The sequence below is a fragment of the Acomys minous genome (assembly GCF_964271855.1).
Source record: "Acomys minous genome assembly, chromosome: 11".
Classification (NCBI taxonomy): domain Eukaryota; kingdom Metazoa; phylum Chordata; class Mammalia; order Rodentia; family Muridae; genus Acomys; species Acomys minous.
Genome location: NC_140492.1, coordinates 85,396,821 through 85,409,837, shown reverse-complemented (window position 1 = coordinate 85,409,837; position 13,017 = coordinate 85,396,821). Strand labels below are relative to the sequence as shown.

Below are 13,017 nucleotides of genomic sequence, written 5' to 3'. Positions count from 1 at the left end.
AGGTGTTTACGCACCAAGTATAAAATATGCTCGGCTGCGATGACACTTTTTACACTTGTATTTTTAGAACATAAAGTTATTTTTATGAACAAATAAATTCTATTTTTTTTATGAGTGAATTTCTGCTATTTTTAGCATATTGTGCCAGCTAGCGTTTTTGGAACCGTATAATAACCATTTCTGTTTCCAGCCACCAAATTGTTATTCTTCTGGCATAATATAGATTCAGGAATGTGAGACTGTGGACCCTAGACCAGTGATATTGAAACCTATCATTTGGAAATCAATGATGAATACATGCGTGTGGCTTGCTGCTATGAAGAGCCTGCATTTAAGTTGCCTGGGAAGCCACAGCCTCCTCCTCACTCAGAATGCTTTGGCCTGTGTGGAGGCTGCTGTCCCACCTTAAGATCAGTTCAGCAGAGAGCACGGCCACATCTAAATTCAGGGGCCCAGGAGGTGGGGAAACACCACCTCTCAACGGCCTTCTAATATACAGATTCGGCTTTCTTGATAACTATGGTTTAAAATTATACTCCACTCGGACAATTATCAATTTAGATGTGACCGTATGCAGATGTCACATGCTTCTGGCCACTTAAAAGGACAGAAATTATAAAGTATGGCAAATGGGTTTCCTGATTATAGATTCTAGGAAAATGAGGTACAGACCAACTTAAGAGTCCAATGAACCTTTTTTTTAATAGTGTCATTTGATTAAAAAAATATTGTCTCATATAAAACAATTTAAGTTTTCATGATATAACTTGCACAAAGGATAACAGATTCCACCTCTCCTTCCACAAGTGTGTAAAATACGTGTACTATGTAAAACCATCAACATGAGTGTAACTAGTCAAGACTTGAAGTGTGGTGCTATTTCCCCCCCCCCCACACACAGTTAACTTAAAAACACTTTTCTGCTTCATTTGCTTCTACTCACTCCTATTTTAGGAAGTTGTAAATCCAGAAAACACCCTCCTGGCTGAAGACGCTCTGAGGCAGGCACTTGGTCTTGTTGCACGGAGCTCCACCTGAGCGCCGTCTGACCCCAGAGTTCTACAGCTTGCTTCTATTTGGACATTTAGGCATTGTGAGGTGTGTGTGTGTGTGTGTGTGTGTGTGTGTGTGTGTGTGTGTGTGTGTGTGTGTATGTGTGTGACTTTCAAATATAAATAAAAACACATAATGCTAATAAGCACAAAGCTGAAACTAACCTTTAGGCCTGAGTCCAGCTCATGCACAGGTGGTCTTACCCCACATTTCTTCATGTCTGTATCCCACAAGATACCAAATCTTGTCCAATTCTCCTTTTTAAAAAATGCCTGTTTGAATTTTTTATTGCCATCATTTTTATATAGGCTTCAATCCTCATTTGATTAAGTCATTCAAAATCCTCCATCCGTTCTTCTATTCCCTAGCTGAAGGATTCCTCTTCACGTCCCTACCTTGAGCTCCAAGAAGGGCTGAGCTGTATGCAAACTTTTGTGTCCATGTGTGAGGCTGGCCAACACACCTGGGAGCATCGTTCTAAAGTGCCCCTTCTGCTCTATTCTCTGCTTCTTTTTCATATACTGTTTCATACAGTTGGGTCAGAGCGCTGCCTGTCTCTTAGGACTTTCTGTACTTGACTTGCTGTCTAACCTAATTTCCCATGGCCACAGCCAGGCTCACTTCCTCTGAAAATGTCTGAATTTTTGCTCTGCTAGCTCTACGACTGGCAGTGCTCACTCTCCTTTTTAATTCAAATTTGTCTTGTAAGGATCAGCTTTAGTGGCAACTCTTTCATGATGCCTTTCAGATAACTTCGGTCTATGTTGAATCGATTCTTCTCTGAATTTCTGGTGTGATTAGGGTCAGCAATACTACATGGCAGTTCATTCATATAATGTTTCATACACTGGAGAAACAGACAGAGTAATCTAGAGAATTAGAAATTACTCAGAAATGACACTAAGAGATGAGTTACTAGGGAACAGGAGGTGTCAACTGAAAATGTAATGAGTGACTTGTTAAATTTTAACACTGAGGGCCTCTCCTCTTTATGCTACTTGCAAAACTTTTATATTTGAATCATTGTTACATTTTGGTGGCTAACGGTTTTAGGTCTAGATAGTTGTTTTAAGTTGATAATGATAAGATGTGATGGAGATTGATTTATATTCAGAATTTTAGATGCACCAAGAGAGGAAAGATGTTTTCTTCAAGGCTGTCAAATACAAATAGCCAAAACACTAAGAATGTAACATTTATATAATTCCTGATTGTGTCATGGTTCTTCTTGTTATAGGCACTTTATTGTATATATGTGGAATAATATAAATATATATGTAAAAAATAAATAAATAAATAAATAAAAATAAATAAATAAAAACAAACATGAAAAGGAAGAAAAAGAAAAGAAAAGAAAGAAAGAAAGAAAGTAAGAAAGAAAGAAAGAAACAATCAACTATGGAAGCCCAGAAACAATGTAACTGTTCATCTACTAAATTTGTTTATAGGAGTTGATTGAACCTGTTTTTAGTTTCTCATACTTATCAGTCCTTTTGCACCACATATTAATGTGCTCCTTGTGCTGGATCAAATAAGGTGGGTGCTTTCCCCCTAATAAGACAAAAACTTTAGAAGGACACTGATCTTTCATGTGGCAAGTGTTTATCGTCACAGGTTCTCCTACTGAAACTCTCAAAATTTTACTTATGTGGAAGTTAAGAAAATGGTCGGCAGTGCCGGCTAAGCGGGAATAGGGTTTTGTTAGAAGGTTAAGAGAGAGACTTTTCAGAGGCTAAACTCTTACCCAAGTTTACCCTATAGGAAATGAGCAGCCAGGGAGCGTGTCTGAGTGGGTAGCACCGTTGACTTGGTGTGATAGCAAACAAATACTTAAAAGGAGTTGGGCTGCTCTCGAGGGGGCCTAGTTAGAGGTGCACGCGCCACGCAGAACACACACTCAACAGGAGGTCTTGATGGGGCAGCAGAGATGGCTCCTTTCCTGGCAGCCAGAAGATCAGCCTGAAGGCAGCTAAAGCAGATGAACTTCAGATCTAATGGCGCTTCTATCAAAGTTCCTTCAACTGGGTACAGCTTTTGACTTCTCAGGATAAAAGCAAGAAAAGCAAGCTGAAGAGTCATGAGAGTCAGGGGCAGACTTCATCAACTGACCATACAACAGCAACAGCAGAAAACATCACAAGCAGGCACTTTATCTCCTCCCGTCCCGTCAGTACCAGGTACCTCATAGTTACCACGTAGCTGGTATCAAACATGCACAGAAAAGACCTTTAATCCTCACAAGAATAACCCTGTGAGATGTTAAAAGTATCTCTTTTTTTTTTTTTTGCATAATGAAAGAAAAAAAAAAAGCAAAGCAAAGCAAAGCACAGGGAGGCCTAGTATCTTGCTATACATCAAAGAGCCATCCACTTGTGAAGTTCTAATGTGAGCTCAAGCAGTGTGTCCCTGCCCTGACGACGCAGCATTGCTCCCCAAAGACCAACCTCTACATTCTAGAGGCCTTCACAGATTGTCTCATTCTAAAGTCAGAGATTACAAAGGAAGAGAATTGTGAAACTGAGGACAGGGGACTCACAGCTTCCCCTAAAGATGTGGACACTTTGTTTGTTTGTTTTGGTTCGTTTTGTTTTGAGACAGGGTTTTTCTCAGTGTAGCCTTGGTGGTCCAGGACTTGCTTTGTCGACCAGGCTGGCCTTGAACACACAGAGATCCACTTGCCTCTGCTTCCCGAGGGCCAGGTTCAAAAGCGTGCGCCCCCACCTGGCTGAGAAGTGGAAGTTTGAAGGTCATATTACTGGGGTGTTGAAGATATTAAGAACGATGCTGTGGAGTGTATCCTAGGAACAGAGCTCTTGGCTGGGATTGGAGAGGCCCTGGGTTCAGTCATTAGCATCTCAAAATAAAATCAAGCAAGTCAAAATAAGCAAAAAATAGAATGTGACCACATTGTAATTTTTGCACTGCTTGAAAGATTTTCCTGGGGTATATAAACTGCGGGAGGGAAAAAAAATAAAGTTAGAAGAAGAAGAAGAAGAAAAAAAATAAAGTAGGAAGAAGCATGTTTGGAACCTTTAAAAAAAGGCAAAGCAGGGAGGGAGGGAAGAATGGGAGGATACAAGGGATGGGATAACCATTGAGATGTAACAAGAATAAATTAATTAAAAAAAAAAAAGCCAAAGCAAAAAAAAAAAAAAAAAAAAAAAAAAAAAGGACAGTAAGACTGGACTGGGAGATAATTTATATAGAAAGGTACAGAATAGTGATGTGGCAAGCTATATTTCTGATGTCCTGGAGAGTACTTACAATGGACAGGTTATGGTGGGTTTAGATGCAGGATGCACTGGTGCAGCTACTGTAGTGTACTGTGTTGGGTAGATGACTAGACAGACTATACAAAGACATTCTGTAAAATTTTAATCAAGAGTAAAGATGTTTACCTAATTTCTGTCAGTCAAAATGACCAGCTTCTGTTAGAGCCATTTGTTTTTCAAAACAACTAATAAGAGGTACCACAAGATACTACACACTTTTCTGTTCTGTTGACGATTTCTAACTTAATGGTGGATCAGAATCTCCTTGGCGGGGATTTGTTAGCAGCATCTGATTTGGGCGAGTTTGGGGCAAAGTGCCACAGGAAAGCACTAAGATGACACACAGCCAAACGTTTCATGTATTGATTTGTTGCTTTTTTCCTCGGCTAAGTGTTTTACCCGCTAAGACTTCTTGTAATTTTAATTTGTTTTATGCTGGTGATTGAACCCAAGACCTTACATATGCTCCGCACATGCTCTTCCACTGAGTTATGCCTATAGCTCCTTAATATTCACTTTTATTAGAGCCATTTTGAAAATACTTTCCATGCATTGCCTAGTTAAATAGGAGCTGCCATATTTATGTAAACACTGTCACCACCATCAACTAATTTTACATTTGACTTTTAAAAAGTTTTAAGACTGCAAGTTAGCTTTTAAGCAAAAAGGTGTTATTTTATGTCCCCAATCTGCATATATTTTTTAAAAGTGTTTTCTCAAACCATATATAGTCAACTTGCAAAGACTACTCCCCATACTTTACTGAAAAGACATTCTAGAACAATTTCTTTGAGGGGATTTGACTCTTTAGATTGCAGTCTTATATTACTCTGCACTGAATGTCTGAACACCATTAAGAATTTGGAAAAAAAAATGTCTTTTTCAGCTGTTGTAAATCAAAATAAAGGCCTTTATTATTATCATTATTTTTTTAAAAAAGAGTTCATTTCTATGAATGGCTCCAAGAGAAAAGGCAACCACATGACATTTTGGGTCAGAAGTCCAGAAATGATGAATTTCAGTATGCCTGCTGTAGATGGATAAAATCTGATCTCTGGCTCGTGTCCTACTCAGAGCTCCTGGTCACAGACTCTAGCCTCGGAATCCCACGTCTCCTCTTTCTGGGCCTTCTAAACAAAAGCTTAAGAACACTGGAATCCCGGGCCGTGAAGAAACTCCAGCGAAGCCTTGCTCCCGCCCTTTGTGGCTTTTTAGAAAACTGTACTGTGACGACCCACCTTCTGGACAGCGCATGATCGAGAGACACTTGTCTCGGCTTTATTTTATTTTACTTTTTAAGAACATTTTTATTTAATTTTAATTTATGTGCGTTGGTGTGAGAGTGTCAGATCTTGGAGTTATAGACAGTTGTGAGTTTCCATATGGGATCTGGGAATTGAACCCGGGTCCTTTAGAAGAGCAGGCAGTATTCTTAACCACTGAGCCATCTCTCCAGCCCCGTCTCAGTTTTATTGAGTCAGCAGCTGTGGCAAAGTCTCAAAGGGCGCCATATTGGCCTGCTTGACTTTGATGTTTGGGGAGCTGTTGTTTGTTTCCCCGGTATGTTAGAATGCCTAGCCAGGAATGCCTGGGAGATCCTCGTGTTTCTGTCACCCCAACACTGGGGTTATAGGCACGCACGTGTAAGCCTGGCCTTTACATAGATTCTGGGGATCTGCTGAGCCTCTCATGTATTATGTACTGAGCCATCGCCCTGGCGTGGGACTCTGTTTTCCAAGATTCCTCGGGTGAAATTTATGGTTCATCAGTCAAGTAGATTCTGGCTTTCACACAGCACGTGCTGTTAGCTCTACGTCCTGAAACAGTAACAAGGAACTTGTGCTTATACAGCCTGGTTTCCCCAGGGAGTGGGAGCCCATAGGAAGGCAGGCTTGTGCTCTTACTATCCTAATCATCACGCGGACCTTGCTTTGTCACCCAACCTCTAATGAACAAGGAAACTGAAGCTAAAAAGAAGGCTTCTGCTCCCAATACAACAACAAACCTCTAAAACCAATAAAACAAAATAAAATCACCGCCCCCCGAAACCAAATCAACAAACAAAAGCCCAACCAAACTGTAAGCAAATAATAGCACACAACAAACGTGGAGTCCGTTCTCTATTGGTTAACTACTCCCGAACACAAAGCCTGTCCTGGAGTGGTTGTAATACGTACTGTCACTCTATTGGAGAAAACTGATTTTTGTACTCCCAGCACATCTAAGTAACAGTTCAGTTGTTAGTATTTTGTGTGCTTGTTTTCTTGTTTTTTTGAGACGGAACTGGTGAATAGGGTGAATTTCTTGTTTTTTGAGACAGAATTGGGTGAACAGGGAAAGATAGAGTATCTGAAAGGACTTAAGAAAGGAAAAGAATATAATGAAAATATATTTTAAATAATAAAATATAATAACAAAGAAAAAAAAAAAAAAAGAAGGCTTCTGCAATCACCCGGGCAGCAAATGTGAGAGCTTTGATACATATCCAAACGCAGGCCTCTACATCACTACAAAGGCCAGATGTTTGAAATTAAGCATGCCTTGTACATTTCCCCCATCTCCGAAAAAGCCCTCATTCATAAGGAACGAAGAGGAGGACAATCTGATTTTTGCATGCACGTAGGATTTCAGAATAGCCTCATGCTTTGGGTACCGACTTCCTTGAAGGATAGTTTTTAATGGCACTGTAAAAGTGGCATCAAACCTCACTATCTTTAAAAAAAAAAATTCCATTTAGCCGTGAATGATAGATTTATGACTCACTTAATTGTTCACTTCTTGAGATTTTTGGGGCTGTCTCTTTGATAAAAAATGAGGGGGCGTCCTCATTATTGACACAATCGCTCATTCTTTCAGTCATTTTTCTAAACAAAAATATTGAGACAGTATAAATTAGGGAGAACGTGACAGAGGAGAAGGAATAATGGCTTGCGGTTTTAACATTTACACAAGCGCTTTGAACACATCCGAACTTCATAATGTTCAAAGTGAAATGTGTGGCGCGGCACTTGCTGCACTCACAAGCTGCCTCAGATTTATTAATAAGCTAGCTTCTCTCACACCCTCAAGAATACAGCCTAGGCCTGACGTCTTGGGAAGACTACCACTGCGCTAGTACTGTGTAGTGCACACTTAATGAATAGTACTGGAACAGAATCAAACCACACTTCTTTCTTGGTTAGAAAATCAAGGATATGGATAATTATGACACTAACAAAAGCCAACGTTTATTAACAAGCACTTATCCAAGGGTGAGAACTGTGCTAGCAGCCTTGTGCTGACTATTGCGTGCAATTCCTACATCCGTCTTACACAATAAAATCGCACACTTTAAAAAGGCAAGAATGCCGATTCTAAAGAAGCTTGTACATTGGGTTTTTCTGTAGATTATTTTATTATTTTCAATGTCTTCCAATGTATGCATATTTTCGCAAAGCAAGTGATTCTCCAAGGCAAAAGTTTCATTTTATGACTTTGTTTTCATTAGACTTAATATTAGTGCTAACTAAAATTTGTTTTTCCATGCTTGCTATGCAAATTAGCGGTATCATGTTTGAATATGTAAATTAGCCATAGACAGATTTGCTCCCACTGCTGTAATAACTGTGTTAGTCCATCATGTTCCCCCTTCTCCTACTTCAAAAAAAAAAAAAAAGAAAAAAAACCACCACCACCAACAACAAAAAACCAAAAAAACCCAAAAACCAACCAACTAACCAAACAAACAAAAAACCCAAAACAACAGAATCCATTCTGGCATAATGAGGGTAAGAAACTGTGAAGGGAGGACATAGTGTTTTGGAAAACAGTTGAGCACTTCAAACAATTGAAATGGTGCCATAATAAATAAACCTTGTGAATCCTTAGCACCCATGGACACTTATGTATGCAAACGGAAACTCTTGTTCAGGATTGAATATGCCCAGTTCTACCTTCTTTATAATAACTAATGTCTTCCAAACAGGAGATGTCAGGATCGCACACTCATTGACTTGAAGTTCAACTGAAATATATTATATAAGTCTAACTACAAAATTTAAGTTACTGGCAAAAAAAAAAAATCTAAAAATACAAAATTGTGCTCTTGGTGGCCTCTTAGACTCAAATGAGAAAGCCCATAGGAGGTAAGAAGTTGGGTCCAGAGTCTGACTTTTGAACCACGCCCCTCCCGCAGCAGCTGCTGTCTACTTATATGGAACATAAGTTGCTCTTGCTCATATATTTTTTTTTAACTGCGTTAGCTACAAATAAAAATCTTAGTGTGATGGATTGGTGAGATGGCTCAGTGGCTAAAGGTGCCTGCTGCTATCCTACGTGCAGTCCCTGGGATGCAGGTTATGGAAGGTTTGAGTTGTCCTCTGTCAACCAGATTAAACAGAAGCACTGGAGGGAAAAATAAAGAAATCTTATGGCGATGTCAAAATATGTCAGGGAGATCCAGGAAGATGGGACTGTGGACCCAGGAACTAAAAAGGCACTCATGAGAAAAGGAGACTGAGACTGTAAGGGAAACTGATATTTAGGTGGGCATATTAACTGGTTAAACTTAAAACTAAGAACATCAAAGTTGTATTAGCAGCCACACTCTTATATCAGATTTACTGGATATGAATGGAGATACAAATTTCCACGTCACTTTACTAAACATGACTGATATGTAGGTAGCTAAAAACAGTGTGTGGAGTGGTGCATTAGCCACATCTATCAGCAAGTCCAGAGGTGGGACTGACTTGACTGTATGAACTCTAGCCTAGCCTGCGCAACAGGAAAACGCTGTCAGAAGCAAGCAGAGTTTGTTTGGGAAGGCAGAACTAATGATTAAAGAAAGACTCTGACACCTGCCTGAAGAATCTAGAAGACTGGGAGAAAAATCCTTTCACAGAGGTTGCCTAAGACAAGTACATTATGATTTATAACAACAGCGAGATTATAGTTAAGAAATAGCAACGAAACTAATTTCATGGCTGGGTGGGGTCACCACAACATGGGCCACTGTATGCAAGGGCCGCAGTGTGAGGAAGGTTGAGGACTGCTGTTGTAGGAAGCCGTGACCTGAGATTTTTCCCTTGTTCCCCAAAACCAAACTCCTTAGGAGTTCAGGCAGAGTCCAGGAGGTGAAGGCAGGCTTTCCACGCTAGCTTGTGGCATTTCCCCTTAAGTCTTTGCTTAGATTTTTAGATCGGCCTTCCCCAGGAAGGCAGGCCCTGGAGAAGGGCGGCAGAGCTCTGTTTTAGCTGTAACCTGTCAGGCCTTATACGTGGAAAGTGGACACTGATTTTCCTGGCAGTGATTGTGGGTCATGTGCTCTAAATTATTCAATTAGAAGACTAAGTGACACTGCCCCCCCCCCACAACTCCTTTTAATAAATCTTGGTAACCTTGGTGTAGGTTAAAAATATCATTGTTATTTAGTTTCTTAGATAAGACCAAAGCAAGGCTGTAGGAACTGTTTTGGGAACTTTCAAGGTAAAACTGAAAATGAATCCAGAGGTTTTTTTTTTTTTTTCCCTCTTCAGAACAATACAAGCTAACAATAATACTTTCATTGCAGAACACAACAATCAGCTTAGTTTTTCTCACGTGCTACTTAGTAATATTTTTGAGATACAAAAATCTGCTCGGCAAAAGCAAAACATCGACCTAGATCCTCAAAGCAAAGTGATATGTTGTTCTTATATTAAAATATATTCTCATACTAAAATTAGCTTCCTTATTGTGGCCATTTGGTGCATTTCTTTTCTGGAATGCTGTAAATTGAATTGTGTGGGTTTTTTTTAAAGCAAAATAAAACTTATTAACTAATCTTTATAAGTTGAATTTTAATAACTTCATTGTTTTTAAAAAAACATTGAATAAGAAATGTATAAAAGTGTTTTGGGGGATGAAAGATCAACTCAGAACTTTTTAAGCATTGCATGTTTATGCCTCCTCCAAGTTGGTTCTATATTGTACTGTATTAAATGTTTCTTTTTATTGTTACCTGAATTAATTAGTTTGTTTGTTTGTTTGTTTGTTTTTTGACACAAGGTTTCTCTGTGCAGGCCTGGCTGTCAAGAAACTCACTCTATGTAGACCATGCTGCCCTCAAACTTGGAGATCCGCCTGCCTTTCTGCTACCTGAATTTTAGAAAACATAAAATATGGTGATTAAGTGATCACCATACACTGCCTGAAAATTACAATGATAATATTGTGTCTTAGTGTCTCTGTGAGTACTCAGCTTAAAGGTACTGAGTCACAAAGGAAGGTCTACTTAGGCCTGTCTACAGTCTGGAAAGCAGATCATGTTATCTATCTCTTAGTGGGTACCCATGGTAGTATACTGCAACTCACACATCTCCACCTATTTAGCTGATGTAAATTAAGCATTCCAGAAGCAGCAATGCTTGACAACCAAATGCATAAAATAGTAAACAATTGACAATCAAAATAAAGAAACAGCTGTTAGTTTCTTTTTATATAAAATGATATGTAATTTACAATGAGTGCCAATTAAAATTATTAGCCAATATACATAAATCTTCTTTGTTTTACTGTCAAATAGCTATGTGGATTGTCATATTTTCTTAATTCTTCAAAATGATTTCTAAACCCCCCCCTCTTACCCCGATTACATCTTAACCGTGAATTGGTAAATATGTGTGCCTGCTGCTCTGTAAAAGGTAAGCGTATGAACAAAGCTAAACCAAGTGACAGTTCATGGTCCACCGCACAGCACAAGGCATGGCTGTGCTAACGGTTATCTCCATTAAGTGTAATGATTACAACAAAACTCGATTGAACTTGATCTTACGATCATCAATAGCCACTTAGATTAACATGTTAAAAGCTTTAATGTACAGAGAGATATGACAAAATGTGATTTTAAAAGCAGTGACCTGTCATTCTGGTTGTTGAGGGGAAGGGGATGTGCTGTGGAAAGCTAGAAGTGTCACTGTTACTAATGTATTATATATATATATATATATATGTGTGTGTGTGTGTGTGTGTGTGTGTGTGTGTGTGTGTGTGTGTGTGTATCCCTTAAATCAAGAGTACAGGCCCAGTTCATTTCTTGTTCAGTACAGCTTGTCTTGCCAATTGTTTCAGTACCTGATGATAAGGGGTTTATTGTTTTTGTTTTTGTTTTTGTTTTTGTTTTTGTTTGCCGTGGTGGTGCCTGTCTTTTTTTTTTTAATTGAAAATTAAAAATAATTCCTATTACATCTCATTTTCTATCCCATCCCATGCATCCTCCCATTCCTCCCTCCCTCCCACTTTCACCCCAATCCCCCTTCCCTATGACTGTGTCTGTGGGGGACCTCCTCCCCCTGAATATGGTGCTAGGGTATCAAGTCTTTTCTTGGTAGTCCTCTATCCTTCTTCCGAGTGCCATTGGGCCTCCCCCACAAAGGGACATGGCCAAATATGGGGCACCAGAAATCCTGTGAAAGTCAGTCAAGGGGTTTATTGTTTTAAGTAGTGACGAGATGGTAGGAGATACTGATCCACATTTTCACTCTCTGTTATATATCAGCCATTTCATCCCCTCCCCCACCAAAAACAACTGTCTTAGAGAATGTAGTAAAAAATCTGCTTTATCAGCCAGCGGTGCTTAGCCATTTTATCAACTGGACGTCCACTTTATGCAGTATGAAAGGGACACGTTATCTTTGTAAAGTACAGTTCAAGGGTTTTTGAATCTAAAATTACAGTTTCTTTGAAATACTCCCATTTGTAGTATCACAACTAAAGCTTTACAGCTCAGCCATGGGTGTTTTATTCACTGAACAAGCCTTAACCGACCATGTGCTGGGTGCTAACTTTTTTTTTTTTGTTTTGTTTTCAGCCAGAGACACAAGCTAAGACTGACTGGCCTACCCCAGACAGCAGTGTCCAGGAGAGATGTGCCTAGAGACTGTAATCACAGTGCCTTTAAGGGGAGCCATTTAATGTCAGTGCAGGCTGCGCTAGGAGGAAGGGAGGTGGGTAGGTGCAGGACCCGGAATGGTGAACTGGATTCTGAGCGATGAGTGACTGTGCTCAGGAACCCAGAGCAGGGGACAGAAAGAAGAGTTAGGTATGTGTGGTGTGTGGTGTGGTGTGTGGTGTGGTGTGTGTGTGTGTGTACACACGCTGCGGGTGACACTGGCCTGGAGGTGACAGCATAGTGATGCAGTTAGAAGCAGTCTCTGGAGACAGATGCCTTGGGTTCTACCTTAGACCATTGGCTAGTTCCCCAACGCTTTGGCTCACCCATCTGTAGAGATGGCCCGATGGGAGCATCTACTTTAAAAGATTGCTATGAATGTAATTGAGTTGCTCTTTTCTTTTTGTAAAAAAAAAAAAAATACATATTATAAAGTGCGCAAATGTTTGTTACCAGTAAAGTTGGAATACAAGATTTTTTTTTTATGACAGTGAGAGAAAAGAATGCAAGCCCTGAAAGTAGGCTGGGCCAGAGACAAGAGGCTCAGGGTTAATGCTGACACAGCTTCGGCCTCATTGCTGGGTTTCACGCATGCGAGTGATGACATGTAACCAGCGTGAGGCTCTGGGGAAGACTGGTCGGACACAGGGAGACTAGCAGGGAATGTGATGCAGAGTAGAAAGATGGGTAAGAAAGTTCTGGAAACAGGCCGTGGGCACTGCTGTGAGTCTGAAAGAGGACCCTGGGATGGGAATGGAGAGAGAGGGATAGACCTAAAAAGGA

General features: G+C 39.9%; 1 protein-coding gene across 13 annotated transcripts in view; it reads right to left on the bottom strand.

The window, feature by feature from the left end:
* MEF2C (myocyte enhancer factor 2C) overlaps positions 1-13,017 on the bottom strand; it is a 163,685-nt gene that overhangs the window by 17,787 nt on the left and 132,881 nt on the right. The window lies entirely within an intron of this gene.